Raw genomic sequence first — 15,354 nt, forward strand, 5'->3', positions numbered from 1 at the left:
GAGGAAGTTGTGTGGTGTGTAGAGGATGGAAAATTGGGTGTAAAGTCAAGCAGACCTGACTTTGGATCCTACCTCAGATACTTACTAGCAGTGTGACTTTTTGGGCAAATGACTACAACTTTCTGGACCTCAGTATCCACATCTATAAATGAGATTGGACTCTAAGGTCTCTTCCAACCCTAAATCTATGATCCTAAAGCCCCAAAGTTCTGGATACTTCTGAAAGTCTCTGGAGATATTGCAACCCAGTGCTCTCTTTCACCTCTTCCTCTCCCTCCCTCTCTCTCTTTTTTCCCCTCTCCTCCTCCTCCTCTCTCTTTTCTCTCCCTCTCACCTTTTTCTCTTCCTTCTCTCCTTCCCTTCCTTCCATCCTTCCTTTCCATCCCTCCCCTTCTCCTTCCTTCCCTCTTCCCTTCTTCCCTAACCTCCCTTCCTCTCCCCTGCCCTCCCCTCCCCTTTCCTCTCCTCCTGCCCAGGCTGGAGATGCAGGGACATTTAAAGACACAGTCCTACACTAATCAGCACAGTACCCTTTCCAATCTGGGCCACTCATCATCCCTCCTTAGACAATTTGGTAGCCCCTGCTTCCACAGTATCACCATGTTCCAGCAGAACTTAGTGCAAATACCCAATTGGGTTAGCCCTGTTGCAGTTTAATGTCTCCAAGCTCAAGAGATTCATAGCCTCAAAGATTATAGTCCTGAGCTAACCCCCCAGTCCAGTTATTTCTAAAACACCCTTCTGCCTTTTTTCCCTTTTCCTTTCCTTTTTCTTTTTTTTGAGGATGGGGTTTTAGTTTGCAAGACTTTGGGTGTTTCTCATTGTTGTTTTTAAAGAAACATGTTTCATATAAATGATTTTAAAAGGACTACACAATGTTAACCTTACACAACTACCTAGAGTATGCAAATGTAAGACAGAAAATACTTCCCCTTAAAATCCCTCCAGCCACCAGGTTGTTCAAGATAATCAATTATACTAACAGCTTTGGAGTTTCCCTCTGAGCTTGTCATATGGTTGCGTTATTAATAGACCGTCTTGATGGGTGTGTTCTGAAAAGACTTCAAAGTTCTCCAAATGAGGTTCACAAAAATTTTTCAGGGCTGGTTTCTCATGGATTTGGGGGTTAGGGGAGCATAGACAATTACAGAACTTCTCAGCCCTTAGTAAGGGCTCATCCACACCCTTCCAGTGGATTCTGCAGAGGACTACCTGTCTTTCCCCTTCTTCCTCGATGTATGGCATCTCCACAGCGTTATATCTGTGCATGAACTTGTACACGTATAACTGGTATAATTAGATAGAGACTTCTCTTGCCTGGAGGGAAACACAGAGAGCTGGAACTCTCACAGAAGCTTGGGGGCTGTGTGTGGTGGGGGTTTTTTTCCTCCCTTCCCTTACATATGCTCCTCTGATTCATTCCATTTTCAGGAACATACTGAGCAGAGCTAGGGTTGGCACCACCACTGATCCATAAAGAAAGGCTTGGCGGGGAGTGCTTGAGTTTGTCTGAAAAGGACATCTGCGCAGCCCCAGGGTGAGTGCTGAGAGGGCTGGTTGGGGGTGGGGTGGGGAATGGAAGTTATACAGGAGTCTGGAAACAACACATGGGCTCTTCTAGGGTGGAGGGTGTCAGGAGAGACCTCTTTCTCCTTCAGATTTGTTCTGCTGGTCCAGTAGATCAATGGTCATCTAATAGTACCATGAATCTCTGATCAAATATTTTATGTCTCATGTGTTCTGGGATTTTTTCTATTTCAAACAATATCAGAGCTGGGCTATTAAATAATGGTGAATAGTTATAGCTGTAAATTCAAGGGTCAGAATCCATCCAATAGTGCCAAGCCACCAGACAGAGTTATAGGGGCTTTTAAGGTGCCATAACAGATAAAGCACCAGGCCTGGAATCAGAAAGACCTGAGTTCAAATTCAGACTCAGACATTTTACTAAGCTGTGTGACTCTGGGCAAGTCACTTAACCCTATTTGCCTCCATTTCCTCATCTATAAAATGAGCTGAAGAAGGAAATGGCAAACCACTCCAGTATCCTTGCCAAGAAAACCTCAAATGGGGTCACAGAGAGTTGGACAAGACTGAAACAACTGAACAACAACAATAACAATCCCTTCCTAGCCAAGAAAGTGAAATTTCACAGGATATTGGGGAAATGCCCTTGAAGAAGCCAAAGTATTTATCAGGAAATAGAATTTGGTCTCACCATAAGAAAAACTTCCCAACAACTTGAGCTGTCCAATTATGGGATGGGCTGCCTCAAGGGACAGTGAATTCCCTGTCACTTTAGGACTTCTAGGTGAGGCTGAATAAGGACCTAGGCAGAATTTGATGAGACACTGTGGTACGGTGGAAAGAACACTAGATTTAGAGTGAGAGGACCTGTAGGTGAATCCTGGCTCTGCCACCTGCTACCCTTGTGATGCTAGATAAGTCATAAACCTCTCTGAGCCTCAGTTTCTCTTCTACAAAATGGGAGGGTTGGACTACATGGCCGTGAAGGTCCTTTCCAGTTCTAAGTCTATGATCCTAAGGGGTGAGCTGGATGGCCTCTGGGAACTTTCCAACTCTAATTTTAAGACTGATTCAGATTCATTCAAGGTGATATTACATAGACTGAGCATAGCAGCTTTCTTGTAAGCAACTATAGAACTAAATTGCATCTGACTTAGGGGTCCCATCCATATTCTAGCCTCCTGCCAAAAAGTAGCAAAGGCTTTTAAATCCTGGAATGCCCAGAGGCCAAAAACCAAAGTTTGTATTCTTCATACTAAGTGTTAGTGACATCACTAAACAACCAAAAAAGGAACTGCTTCCTGGTCCCAGGAAACAGATGGTAACATATACTTTTTCCTCCTCTCAGTAGAAAGGTAGAGGACTGTGGGTGCGGAAATTTGCCCTGCACTGTCAGATGCAGTCATTTGCCTAGTTGTACTTAACTCTTTAATTCCCGAACTATATGCAAAAGTCCCTAAGGCACCTCAGGATATTTTCTATTTTAGAGGGATACAGTAATATTGGACATCTTTCAGGCATTGTGAGAACTACCGGTTTAAGGTATTAGATTCTTCTACATTACATTCCTTTCAGCAACATTGTTGGGATTTTGATATTTGTTTCTGTTTATTTGTGTTTTCAGCTACATCAGTTAACTTTTCAAAATTCTCATTTGCAATGTAATAGCTTTGCCAAGCTGGGTTTTTAATGGTTGCTGTCATTTAAAGAAGGAAGGGAAGGGAAGGGAAGAGAAAGGAAGGGAATAAACGTTTATATAATGTCTACTATGTGCCAGGTATTGTGTTAAATGCTTTTACAAATATTGTCTCATTTAATCCTCAGAATAACCATAAGGTAAATGTTATCTTTAACCTCATTTTATAGTTGAAGATACTGAGGCAAACAGAGCTTAAGTGACTAGCCCTCGGTCACATAGCAAGTAAGTGTCTGAGGCCAGATCTGAACTCAGGTCTTTCAGACTCCAGGCCCAGTGCTCTATCCACTGCACCAACAGCTACCAAGATAAATATGGAACATGTACTACACAAAAATAAATATTGAACAGGGAATGAGGTTGGCCATGTCTGATTGCAATATTGGAAAAGCTGTGCATTGCCCAACAGGTGCATAGATCCCATTAATAAGTAATTGTGGTTATTTAAGAATGAGATTAAAATATTACTTGATCTTTCAACTTATGTGTATTTTTTCAAATGTTTTTAAAGTAGTTAGGACAGAAATACCTATTAGTACCTATTTTAATAATTATTATTTAAATGTAATTATTTAAGAATGAGATTAAAATATTATTTGTTTCAATTTATGTGTGTTTTTTCCAAACAGCTACTAAGTTGTTAGGACATTCATACTTATTAATTTGTTTGGACTTAACTAATTATTTAATAGAAGCGTTATGTATTTTCTTTGACCTATAGGCCAAATTACTGAGACCCTAAGGGTACGATAGAGTTTGGTAACCTCTTGGCTGTTTTACTCTGTGCTATCAGAGGGTTTGATGGGCTGGCATCTAGGGAAAGACTTGATGTTCTCTGTACAAGACATTCCAATCTCTCTCATCTCCTTTCAAAGGCCATGTCTTATGCCTGGAATGTTCTTCCTCCTGGTACCATATTTTTTTTTCAAGGCTCAGCTCTAGTAACAACTTCTACAAGAGACTTCTTTGGATCCCCCAGTTGTAAGTGCTTCACCTACCAAAAAAATTATATTTTGTACTTACTTATTTGTGTATATGTTATCTAACCCCCACCCTCTGCAGTAGGATGTAAACCCCTTGAAGGCAGGGATTGTTTCCCTTTTTTTCATCACACTACCTAGCCCAGTATCATGCCTATATGCCATAGGAAGCACATAGTAAGCATATATATAGTAATGGCGCATAGTAAGCACTTGGTAAATGCTTGTTGAATTCAATCGAGTTGAAATGACTGTCATCTAAAAAATAAAAGGCAGCCATTAAACTTTATGAAACAAAAACAAAACCCACCCAATCCAAAAAGTATTGGTCATGCTATTGAACTCTGACCTTTGAATTTCTATCGATGATGATTCACCACTTAATAACCTAGTTCTTATGGTGTTAGAAATGGAAAGACTTTTACAACATAAACTGTCAAAACATAGAATATAAAATGCTTGATCATAGAATTGAAGAATTTACAGTCTGGGAGGGACCTGAGAAATCATTCAATCCTACTTCCTCATTTTATATGTGATCAAACTGACACCTGGAAAGATGAAATGATTTATCCACTGTCATCCCACTAGTAAGAAGTCGAGGCAGGATTCAAACTCAAAGAAATCAAAGAATGTAGAGTCTTAGAACTGGAAGAGATCTTAGAAGTCATCTAGTATGACCCCTCCCATTTTACAAATGAGGAAACCAAGCTTGGTCCAGAGAAGTGAAATGGTTGGCCAACATAACCCACACAATCAATGGCAGAGCTAAGGCTTGTCTCTTGACATTTAGCTCAGCACGGTCCCAAGTACCAAGTTCTCTGCCATTTGTAAAAGGAGATTTACCCTCAAGGGTCCTCACTCAGGCTCATGACTTGTCTCCTGTCAAGCAAAGTGAACAAGTGTTTCATTCCTTTGCTGCAGCCACATGTTCCAAAGGAATTTCTGATGTTCCTCAGATGTATTATTCATGTCACACCATGTGGGTGAGAAATACCAACTTAGTGCTGTATATTGTGATGGATGGGGAGCCTGCCTTTAAAAGAGAGAATGTAGAAATTCAGGATTCATAAATTCTGAGAATCACAGAGCCTCAGTGCTGGAAGGAGCCATGGAGGTTATCTCATTAAAACTTCTTGATGTAGAGAATCCTTCTATAGTATCCACAATAGGTAGTCACCCAGTGATGAGAATCTCATTGTAAATAGGCCCAACATCTACCCTATTTCCTATATTTGAACCCTCAACTCTGGTTTTGATTCCTTCCTCTCCCTCACCTTGTCAAGTTCACATGAATACAACTCTGCATCATCTCTAAACTGATTATCCCCTTCTCTCTATTCCCATTTCTATCACTTTAGTATGGGTCCTTATTTCTACTTGCCTATTGTTGTTGCCTCCTGACTGATCTTCATGACTCTATTTTCTTCCCACTCTAATTTTCCTTTCATTACTTTGATAAAATAATTTTCCTTATGTCTAGATCTGGTTGTGTTACTGGCTCTTTCAGAAATTCCGCTGGTACCTTACTGATTACTGAATAGAATTTAAACTCATCTGTTGGCCTTTGTCCTGATGTAGCCTATTTCAAAATTGAAAAATTCTTATTGTTATATTAAACTGAGATCTGTTTCTCATCAGCCTCCATCATTAGGCCTATCTCTGACCCCAAGAACTAACCTAAATGAATCTAATTACTCTTCCTTATTGTTGTTGTTGTTCAGTCCTTTCAATTGTGTCCAACAGTTCATGACCCCATTTGGAGTTTTCCTGGCAAAAATTCCTGGCAAAGATACTGAAGTAGTTTGTCATTTCCTTCTCTAGCTTATTTTATATGAGGAAATAGAGGCAAATAGGGTTAAGTGACTTGCCCAAGATCACACAGTTAGTAAGTGTCTGAGGCTGGATTTGAACCCAGGTCTTCCTGACTCCAGGCCTGGCACTCAATCCATTGCACCACCTAGCTGCTTCCCTCTTCCTTATTACAGCTCTGCAAGTACTTGAAGATGGCAACAATGACCCCATCCCACCCCATCCCCACCTCCATCTCCAGCTCATGCATTTTTTTCTCATTACACATTTCCCATTTCTTTACCTGTCTTCTGTATGACATAATTTTAAGTCCCCTAACTATTCCAGTTTCCTTCCTACAGTATTTTATCAGCTTACCAATGTCTTCCCTAAAATGTAAAGCTCAGAACTGAACAGAGTATTTTGGAAGTGGTATGAGTAAAGCAGAACAGAGAAGAAATATTATTCCCTCTGATCTGGACACATATTTCAATTAATTTAGTCGGTTTAACAAACACAACACACTATTAATTCCTATGAAGCTTATAGTCTACTACAATTCCCCAAATCTCTTTCATATGAACTGATACCAAGCCACAGGTCCTCCATCATATAATTGTGCTACTGATATTTTTAATTTAGAACACAAATCTAGAACTTTTCATTTACTTCTATTAAATTCCTTTTTGTTAATTTTAGCCCAGCATAATATCCTACTGAGATAATTTTGAATCTTGATTCAGATTATAAGCTCCACGAGGACTGATATCGGGCCTCATCTAAACTAAATCTCCAACATGTAGGGCAGGGCCCTGCATATAGTAGGCATTTAATAAATGCTTGTTATTGCTTTTGTTGTTATAGCATCATCTGCTCTACACAGAAGTTCTATTACTATGTCTCATCATATTATGAAGTAAACTCTAGGTTCTCAAAGAACATGAGAATTATACCATCCTGCAAAGTAGACAGACCATTGCCTGAGGGATGCATGTAGGGATCTTTACTTAGCCCAACTAAGTAAAGAGAAGCTCATTACTACTAGCTAGGCTACTAGCTAATGAATTATTTGACAATGACAACCTGTGCAACAAAGAAAACTCCAAAATGTTCCTTAGCCCTGTAGGGCCCCTTTGTGTTCTTATCCATTGTCCATGTCTAGTTAGACCATTGACTCATTAAAACAAAAAATAACAATGATCATCCAGTCAGAAGAAAGGACCAAGGTAAAAAGAAGCTATAACATGCAATTTTTAAAAATCCAGTTTCACTTTTTAAAACATACTATTGATGTTGGGGCAGCTAGGTGACATAGTGGATAAAGCACCGGCCCTGGATTCAGGAGGACCTGAGTTCAAATCCGGCCTCAGACACTTGACACTTACTAGCTGTGTGACCCTGGGCAAGTCACTTAACCCCCATTGCCCTGCCAAAACAAAACAAAACAAAACAACAACAACAAAAACCAAAACACCATACTATTGATGTCCCCATCCAATAGGAAATGGATGAGAACAGATATCAAGACAAACTGTCATCATTTCCTACCACTATAAAGCAGGCAAACATCACAAAGAGGCTGAAATAGCTTAGAAACCACCTTATCCACAAACACTTGATCCTTTTGCCAAACACAGAGACATAGTAACCAAGGGTACCATATGCTTAAAATATGAACTCAACTGTAAATTCTTATGGAGAAGATAGTGAAAGATTATGAACAGAATCATCTCACAAAACAGAAAGAGTAGAAGGAAAGAGAAACAAGTTTACAGAAACTTCCCATGAAATCCCCCTGAATTAACTTGACTCCAAATCATTTAAGAAAAAAAGGATAACAAACACACACAAAAAAGAAAAATATCTGTCAACATTTAACTATTTTCCTCATAGATGACTATATAGTTACCACATTTGGAGTCTCATATCACAGAACCTGATATGCTGCATGAGGAAGTAGAACGATAGTTCTAATGGAAACAAAGACAGGATGAATAACTAGACAAGGTCAGGTGTACACAGAAAATACCTGTGCAGGAGATTACATTATTTTAGAGTGCTGAGGGATTGATTCTCAAGATAACTTAAAGAGGGAAACCCTATCAAATAACTGGTAAAATCATAGAAAGGTTTATTACTGAAAAAAAATCAATTGAGATAATATCAATAAACTACTCATCTAATTGTGTATTTCTCATTCTTACACATCATTTATGAGAATATCTATATGACTGAAAGACTTCCTGAAAGAAAATATGAGAAGAGAACAGGAAAGCTTTCATCAATGATATTATCTAGCAGACCACAACTTATAGTCACACAATTGACTAAAAGGTATAGAGAATACAATGCCAAATTTACTATATATATATTTTTTTACTATATTAAAGAAGAAGTTCGATTCAGTAGAACAAAATAAAAGCTTTTCTCCAATGAGGTCTCTTAAACATACATTAAGATCAAATGAGATTCCTTGATATTTTTAACAGAGATAAGTTAGTTTGATAATGCTCTGATTATTAATATCAAGAGAGGCACAAGACAGGGAGACATATTCACCAAAACTGTTTGTCATTGCCATGGAAGATGTCCAATTCAGAATCCAAATGGAAGAGAGCTAGTGTGATTCTGCAGTTATTTCCATAGATTACATTGTGCTAGGGGGCAGCTAGATGGCGCAGTGGATAGAGCACCAGCTCTGGAGTCAAGAGTACCTGAGTTCAAATCCAGCCTCAGACACTTAACACTTACTAGCTGTGTGACCATAGGCAAGTCACTTAACCCCAATTGCCTCACTAAAAAAAAAAAAAAAGAACAACAACAACAACAAAAGATTACATTGTGCTGATTTCATCAAGTCCAGAAATATTCCAGGGTTTCCTAAATGAGACTGATAACTACTTAAATGAGTTTGGCCTAATCCACATAGGAAAACCTAAGCAGAATTCTTATTTTCCAGACTATGATATGCATTTATATGGACAGTAGCAAATTGGTCCATCAATACATATATTTTAGACAATCACTTCAAGTGAATACTGAGTGGGACCCAGAGCTGAGTAAGTGGAAAAGGGTAAGTTGGATTGCTTTTTAAAAACTGTACTTTGGGGGCAGCTAGGTGGTGCAGTGGATAAAACACTGGCCCAGGATTCAGGAGGACCTGAGTTCAAATCTGAGCTCAGACACTTGACACTAGCTGTGTGACCCTGGGCAAGTCACTTAACCCTCATTGTCCTGAAAAAAAAATATTTTTTTAAAATATAAAAAAAATTAAAACTGTACTTTGCTTTTGACAACTCCTAAAACTTCTCTCAAACAAAAATGCATCTCCCATAGAGAGCTAATACAGTGGAGAATCAGGAAGAAGTACAGCCAAATTTACCCACACAACACCTCCAAACAGATCTAGAAAATGCACCAGCAGAGTGACTACTGATTGTTAAGCCAAGAAAAAAAAATCACAGCGAGTCATTTTTCCAGCCCAGATTGGCATTGGGAGACAAACAGAGAGGTCTGCAGATACTAGACCTACATCTAGTCAGGAATGGCCACATAACATTTCCACACACAGAGAGAGGCTGCAAAGCAGGGAAAGGAAAGGTTCCAAATCCAGAAAAGAGGGTCCCAACTTTTTTCAGAGCACAGGAATAGATTCTAACTGGCAACTCTGTTCACTACCCATTTTTAGGTCACAGATCCAGGACCGAATGAGGAGAGGCCCTGCACCAAGAGATGGTATTCCAAGGTAAGGAATGATGATAAGGTCTAGGTTGTGTACACCACATGAAATGAGTTCAGAAGGAAGCAGAACTATGTTGTTCTGATGCTGAGAGAGGATTGCAGTCTCTCTTCCACCCTCCAGCCCAATATGAATTTTGCAGTGGAATAACCCTGGCAGGATTCCCAGACCAGAGGAGAGCCTAAGTTTCCCTTACTCCAAATCAGCAGAATTTTTTAAATATTTATTTATTTATTTATTTTGCAGGGCAATGAGGGTTAAGTGACTTGCCTAGGGTCACACAGCTAGTTAAGTGTCAAGTGCCTGAGGCTGGATTTGAACTCAGGTGCTCCTGAATCCAAGGTCAGTGCTTTATCCACTGCGCCACCTAGCTGCCCCCAATCAGCAGAATTTTTAAACTGACTGATGGTAATTGAATCTAGTTGAATCTACTGGAGCTCCAAATGGGGCAAACCCACAGGTGTATTGTTCAGACCCAAACCTTGGTGAATAATTTGCAGACCTCAGACCAGAAGGGCAGCAAGCAGACTTTCCCCTGGATAGGATCACATTGAGAATACGGATAGCTTGCTGGTTCCACATACTGAGCTGTCCCTGAGATCTTGGAATAACATTATATTCAATTCTCCAAGAAAGCAGCAGGAGGACCAGCTCAAACCTTCCTTCCAGAAGTGCACAAAGCCTGGCCATAACACAAAGCATGAAGTCAGGAAGTAGGCTAGAAGAATGAGCAAGCAAAAAAAAAAGAAAAGAAAAAGAAAATAATTCTGCCATAAAAACCATTATATTCACAGGGATACTCAAGCCACAAATCCAGAAAAAAAGAGAATAATTCCAAAATATCTACAAAGCATCAGAGGAAAACACAGTTTGGGCACAAATTCAATAAGAATTCCTGGAAGAGATGAAGCAAAAGTTTGTTTTTTTTTTTAAATCAATGAAATGATAGTGTGAGTGGGAAAACTGGAAAAGAAATGTAAGCTATAGAAGAAAGAATTGGAAAGGGATTTTACCTCTTGGCACAAGAGATTAAAAAAAAAAACAAAAAACCTTTTCCAAACAAGACTCCATGAACATTAGAATGAATCAAATAAAAGCTGATGACTCCATAAGACAATAAGCAATAATAAAAGTCAAGAGACTAAAAAAATAGAAGAAAATATAAGGTATCTCATAGCAGAAACAACTGACATGGAAAACAGACTGGGGAGAGGTCATTTAAGAATCATTAAACTACCTGAAAGCCATAACCTGCCTCCCCTTACCCTCCCTAAAGCCTACATATCATATTTCAAGAAACCCTAAAAGAAAACTTCCTAGATCTCTTAGACACAGGGGTCAAAGTAGAAATTGAAAGAATCTACCAATTACCCCCTGAAAGAAATGGCCAAATGAGAACCAGGAGAGTGATAGCCAAATCAAGAGCTCTTGGGTCAAATAAAAAATACTGGAAGCAGCCAAAAAGAAAGAATTCAAGTACTCAGGACCACAGTCAAGATCACATAAGATCTATCTGTCACCAATTTAAAGGAGTGGAGAGTTTAGAATATGATGTTCCAGAAGGCAAAGGATTATTTAGGCTTACAAGCAAGAACAATTTATGCAGTAAAACTGAATGTAATTCTTTAGGAGAATAAATGAACCTTTAATGAAGTGTGTGTATGTGTGTATGTGTGTGGCTTTACATATGTGTGTGCATATATATGTGTTTGTTTATATGCACATTATGTGTATGTGTATGCATGTGTGTCCATAGGTGTTACCTGAAATCTTCTTGGGGAAGAGAGTTATATCAGAAGACATGAGGGACTATTGCCCATTTGGATATTTCTCTCTCCAAACTAGGAATAGCTTGAATATAGATTAATATTAAATTAAATAAAGTTGATTCTGAAATACTGGTGCCTAAACATAGAGCATGGTATGAGTATTAATATTTTTCTTGAAATATATGCATATCCATAAAAAAAAGAAAAAGTTAAAATCCACCTTAATTATGGCATATCCTTCACATATAAGGCATACTGATGCCTACATTCACATGTACTTTAATGGAAGCTTTGAATAGTGGTACTTAATCTGTTTTATATATAACTGTGATTGAGTTGGCTCTTCTTAGCAATGCAATGATCCAAGACAATGCCAAAAGATTTATGGTGGGAAATGCTCTCCACATTCAGAAAAAGAACTATGGAATCTGAATGCAGACTGAAGCATGCTATTTTCACTTTTGTTGTTGCTTTTTTGTTATTGTTCTTGTGTGTTTTTTTCCTTTTGTTCTGACTAATGTGGAAATATGTTTAACATAATTGTAACATATAACCTATATAAAATTGCTTACTGGCTTTGGGAGGGGGGAGGGAAGAGAGGGTGGGAGAAAAATTTGGAACTCAAAAAATATCTTTACATGTAATTGAGAAAAATTAAAGAAAGAAATTTAAAATAAAAAATAAATATGTGCATATATATATATATGTGTGTATGCCCCACCTTCTTAGTGCAATTTAAAGCTATTAAAACTTAGGGGCAGCTATGTGGTGCAGTAGATAAAGTACTAGGCTCGGGATTCGGGAGGACCTGAGTTCAAATCCAGCTTTACATACTTGACACTTACTAGCTGTGTGACCCTGGACAAGTCACTTAAACCTCATTCACACCCCCCTCCAAATCTATTAAAGCTTAAAACTACTTTTTTGGGAGGATATTCTGAATATGCATAGGTATACATATGCATACATATATGTATATATGTACATGTAAGGCAAACACTGCAAATGGATAATTAGTTGGATTCCAAGTTGAATAAGAAGACCACAGATTGCCTTTAGGAAATTGCAAAGCTCTCTTAATCACCCGAAGCTTCTTCCAGAAACAAAAGCTCATCTTTTCAATGCCACTGTTTTTCTAATGTCTAAGAGGCTAGGAGCTCTAATGTCTCCAAAGAACTGATCACTTGATCATAGACTTACAGCTGGAAGGACATTAGAAGTCACCAAGACCAACCCCCAAAATCTTACAGATGAGGAACCTGTTAAGGGCTAAAATTCTAGCTAAACTGTCTAAAATATCTAATGAGTGGTCACCAATAAATTATAAGTTTTAGCAAAAGTTAGACTTTTAAGCATTTATTAAGGAGAATAAGAATTTGGTAAAGAGAGAGAGAAAGGCCTAGATTCCTATCTATTAAAGGGAGAGCGCATTTCTGGCTCCCCTCTCCACCAGCGTCCTCAGGAAAGAGAGTCAGACCGAGCGCCAGTCTCTTCCTTCTTCCTCCCACTAGCCCGTGTCACTTCCTGATGCAAAAAAAAAAAAAAAAAAGACTCCTGGTCTTGCCCTCAAAGACCTTCGCTTCATGGGCGGAACCCTTCTACAGTAAGTCTCCAGTAGGTGGCGTCATTCCAATCGTTACAAACCTGAGTCTCACAGAGGCTAAGTGATTTACCCAGAGTCACCTAGCAAGTTAAGTGTCTGAAGTGGGATTGAAATCCAAATCTTCCTTGCCCTAAATCCAGTGTTCTTTCCACTCTACCATGTTGCCTCTCATATTTCAAATTGAAACTCCACCTAAAAGGCAATAGAGAGGTGCTTCCTGGGCATAATTAAGTTGTGACACATAACAAATAAGGACTTAGAAAGAGCAGAATAAATGATGTCATAAAAAGAAATGTATGAATGAAAAAGAGGGTGGACTGGTTACATGGCTTTATGCTCCATTTGTATGTTCTCAATGTCAAGGAAAAGAAAGTGGGGCCATTAGCATAATAAGTGGGAACTTCTTTGGTATAATTATGGGAAGTCATGGGTAAGAGTCATTTAGGATGGGCAGATAAGGATAGTTTGTGATCTGTATTATTCAATGGAATACCCACACTGTTAAATTCAGATCCATTTAAGTATTTGAGAAGATGGGGTGAGGATGGAGCCCTAAGGCATGCCATTAGAGACCGAAATCCGTTTTTACATCAACCTATTATTCACTTTGGAAATACAATCGATTAACACGTTGTGAAAGCATCTAACTGTACCACTATCCATGTCATTTTCTCTAGGATATAATAAGAGGCCTTAGGAACTGTATTGTTGGGTCTTTGCTCAAAGACTATGGGGTACCAGTTTTCTAAAAAGAACCATGGATGAGGAAGAGTTCTTAAGCAATGACCTAATTCAAACTCCTCCTTTTACAGGTGAAGCCAGCGACCAGAGAGATGAAGTGATTGACCTGAGGTCACACAGCTGCTTGATGTTAGAACCTAGGTCTCTTGTCTTTTAATCCTATATCCTTTCCACTACACAAAATTATATAAAACAGATTAAGTACCACTACTCAAAGCTTCCATTAAAGTACATGTGAATGTAGGCATCAGTATGCCTTATATGTGAAGGATATGCCATAATTAAGGTGGATTTTAACTTTTCATAAATATTTAACTGTCATGTACATATTATAACCATTTGCATCACTATATATGAACATGTCACCGATAATTTCTATGAGAAGTGACATAGCATAGTGGCTAGAAGGTTATTCTTGGGTTCAAATCCTGCCTGCCTCTAACATAAGCTATCAGTGTAACCATAGGCAGCTAGGTGGTATAGTGGAGGGAGCACTGAGCCTGAAGTCAGGAAAACCTGAGTTCAAATCCAGCCTCGGACACTTGCTTACTGTGTGACCCTAAGCAAGTCACATCACCACTTTCTGCCTCAATTTCCTCAATTGTAAAATGGGGATAATAATAGCAGTTGAGGATTGTTGTGAGGATCAAATGAAGTAATATCTGTAAAGCACTCAGCACAATGCCTGGCACACAGTAGGTAATCAATGCTTGTTTCCTACCTCCTTTAAGCAAGCCATTTAACTGTTCAGTGGCTCAGACAACTTTTTAAGATTTTTAAATTACAGCTGAATTTCTGATTTGCATTGGGAGAGGAAGTTTCCTTACCAAGAGCTTCGCAAATTAAAATCATGGATTTAGATTGGGGGGGGGGGGAAGATTCTGCATTGGCAGCATTTTTGTTCATGATTCTGAAATAAAATATTTTCAATATCTCCTTCAATTCATCTTAACTACTGGGTTAGCTTCATATATACATATACCATGTCCAGAGGGATGTGTTACTTAAATATGAAGAGCATGAGAGTGGTTAAGGGAGAGAATGAATGAGATAGAGACTTACAGATATCAATCATGCGTTTGTCAATGGAATGCATCATGTTTGGGCAGGCAACCTCCTTTTTTTTTTTTTTTTTTTTTTTTTGGTGAGGCAATTGGGGTTAAGTGACTTGCCCACTTAGTGGGCTAGTAAGTGTCATGGGTCTGAGGCTGGATTTGAACTCAGGTCCTCCTGAATCCAAGACCAGTGCTCTATTCACTATGCCACCTAGCTGCCCCAGGCAACCTCCTTTTAAAAAATAATGCTAGATCCTGTGAGATTTAAAATTGGATATTAGATCATAAATCTCCCCTACTTAACCTTTCCCTTAATTTATCTCCCAAACTAGTAAATGGAAGCAGGTTTTGGTTTTCTAGATAGACCTTTTTATTTATAGTTATGATAGTCACAAGGTGATGTTGGTTAGAAGGATAGGAAAGTAGAAACACAATACAAATCGTCTTAAGTCT

The 15,354-nt window shown here is 38.7% G+C and overlaps 1 long non-coding RNA gene across 1 annotated transcript; it reads left to right on the top strand.

Annotated features, from left to right (window-relative positions):
• The first annotated feature begins 1,430 nt into the window (after positions 1 to 1,430).
• Positions 1,431 to 13,952, top strand: LOC122740041. The gene is made up of 3 exons (XR_006354704.1): positions 1,431 to 1,537; positions 9,683 to 9,739; positions 13,918 to 13,952. It is a non-coding gene; the product is annotated as an uncharacterized LOC122740041 (long non-coding RNA).
• Positions 13,953 to 15,354: the final 1,402 nt, after the last annotated feature.

The sequence above is a fragment of the Dromiciops gliroides genome, chromosome 2, assembly GCF_019393635.1.
Source record: "Dromiciops gliroides isolate mDroGli1 chromosome 2, mDroGli1.pri, whole genome shotgun sequence".
NCBI lineage: Eukaryota > Metazoa > Chordata > Mammalia > Microbiotheria > Microbiotheriidae > Dromiciops > Dromiciops gliroides.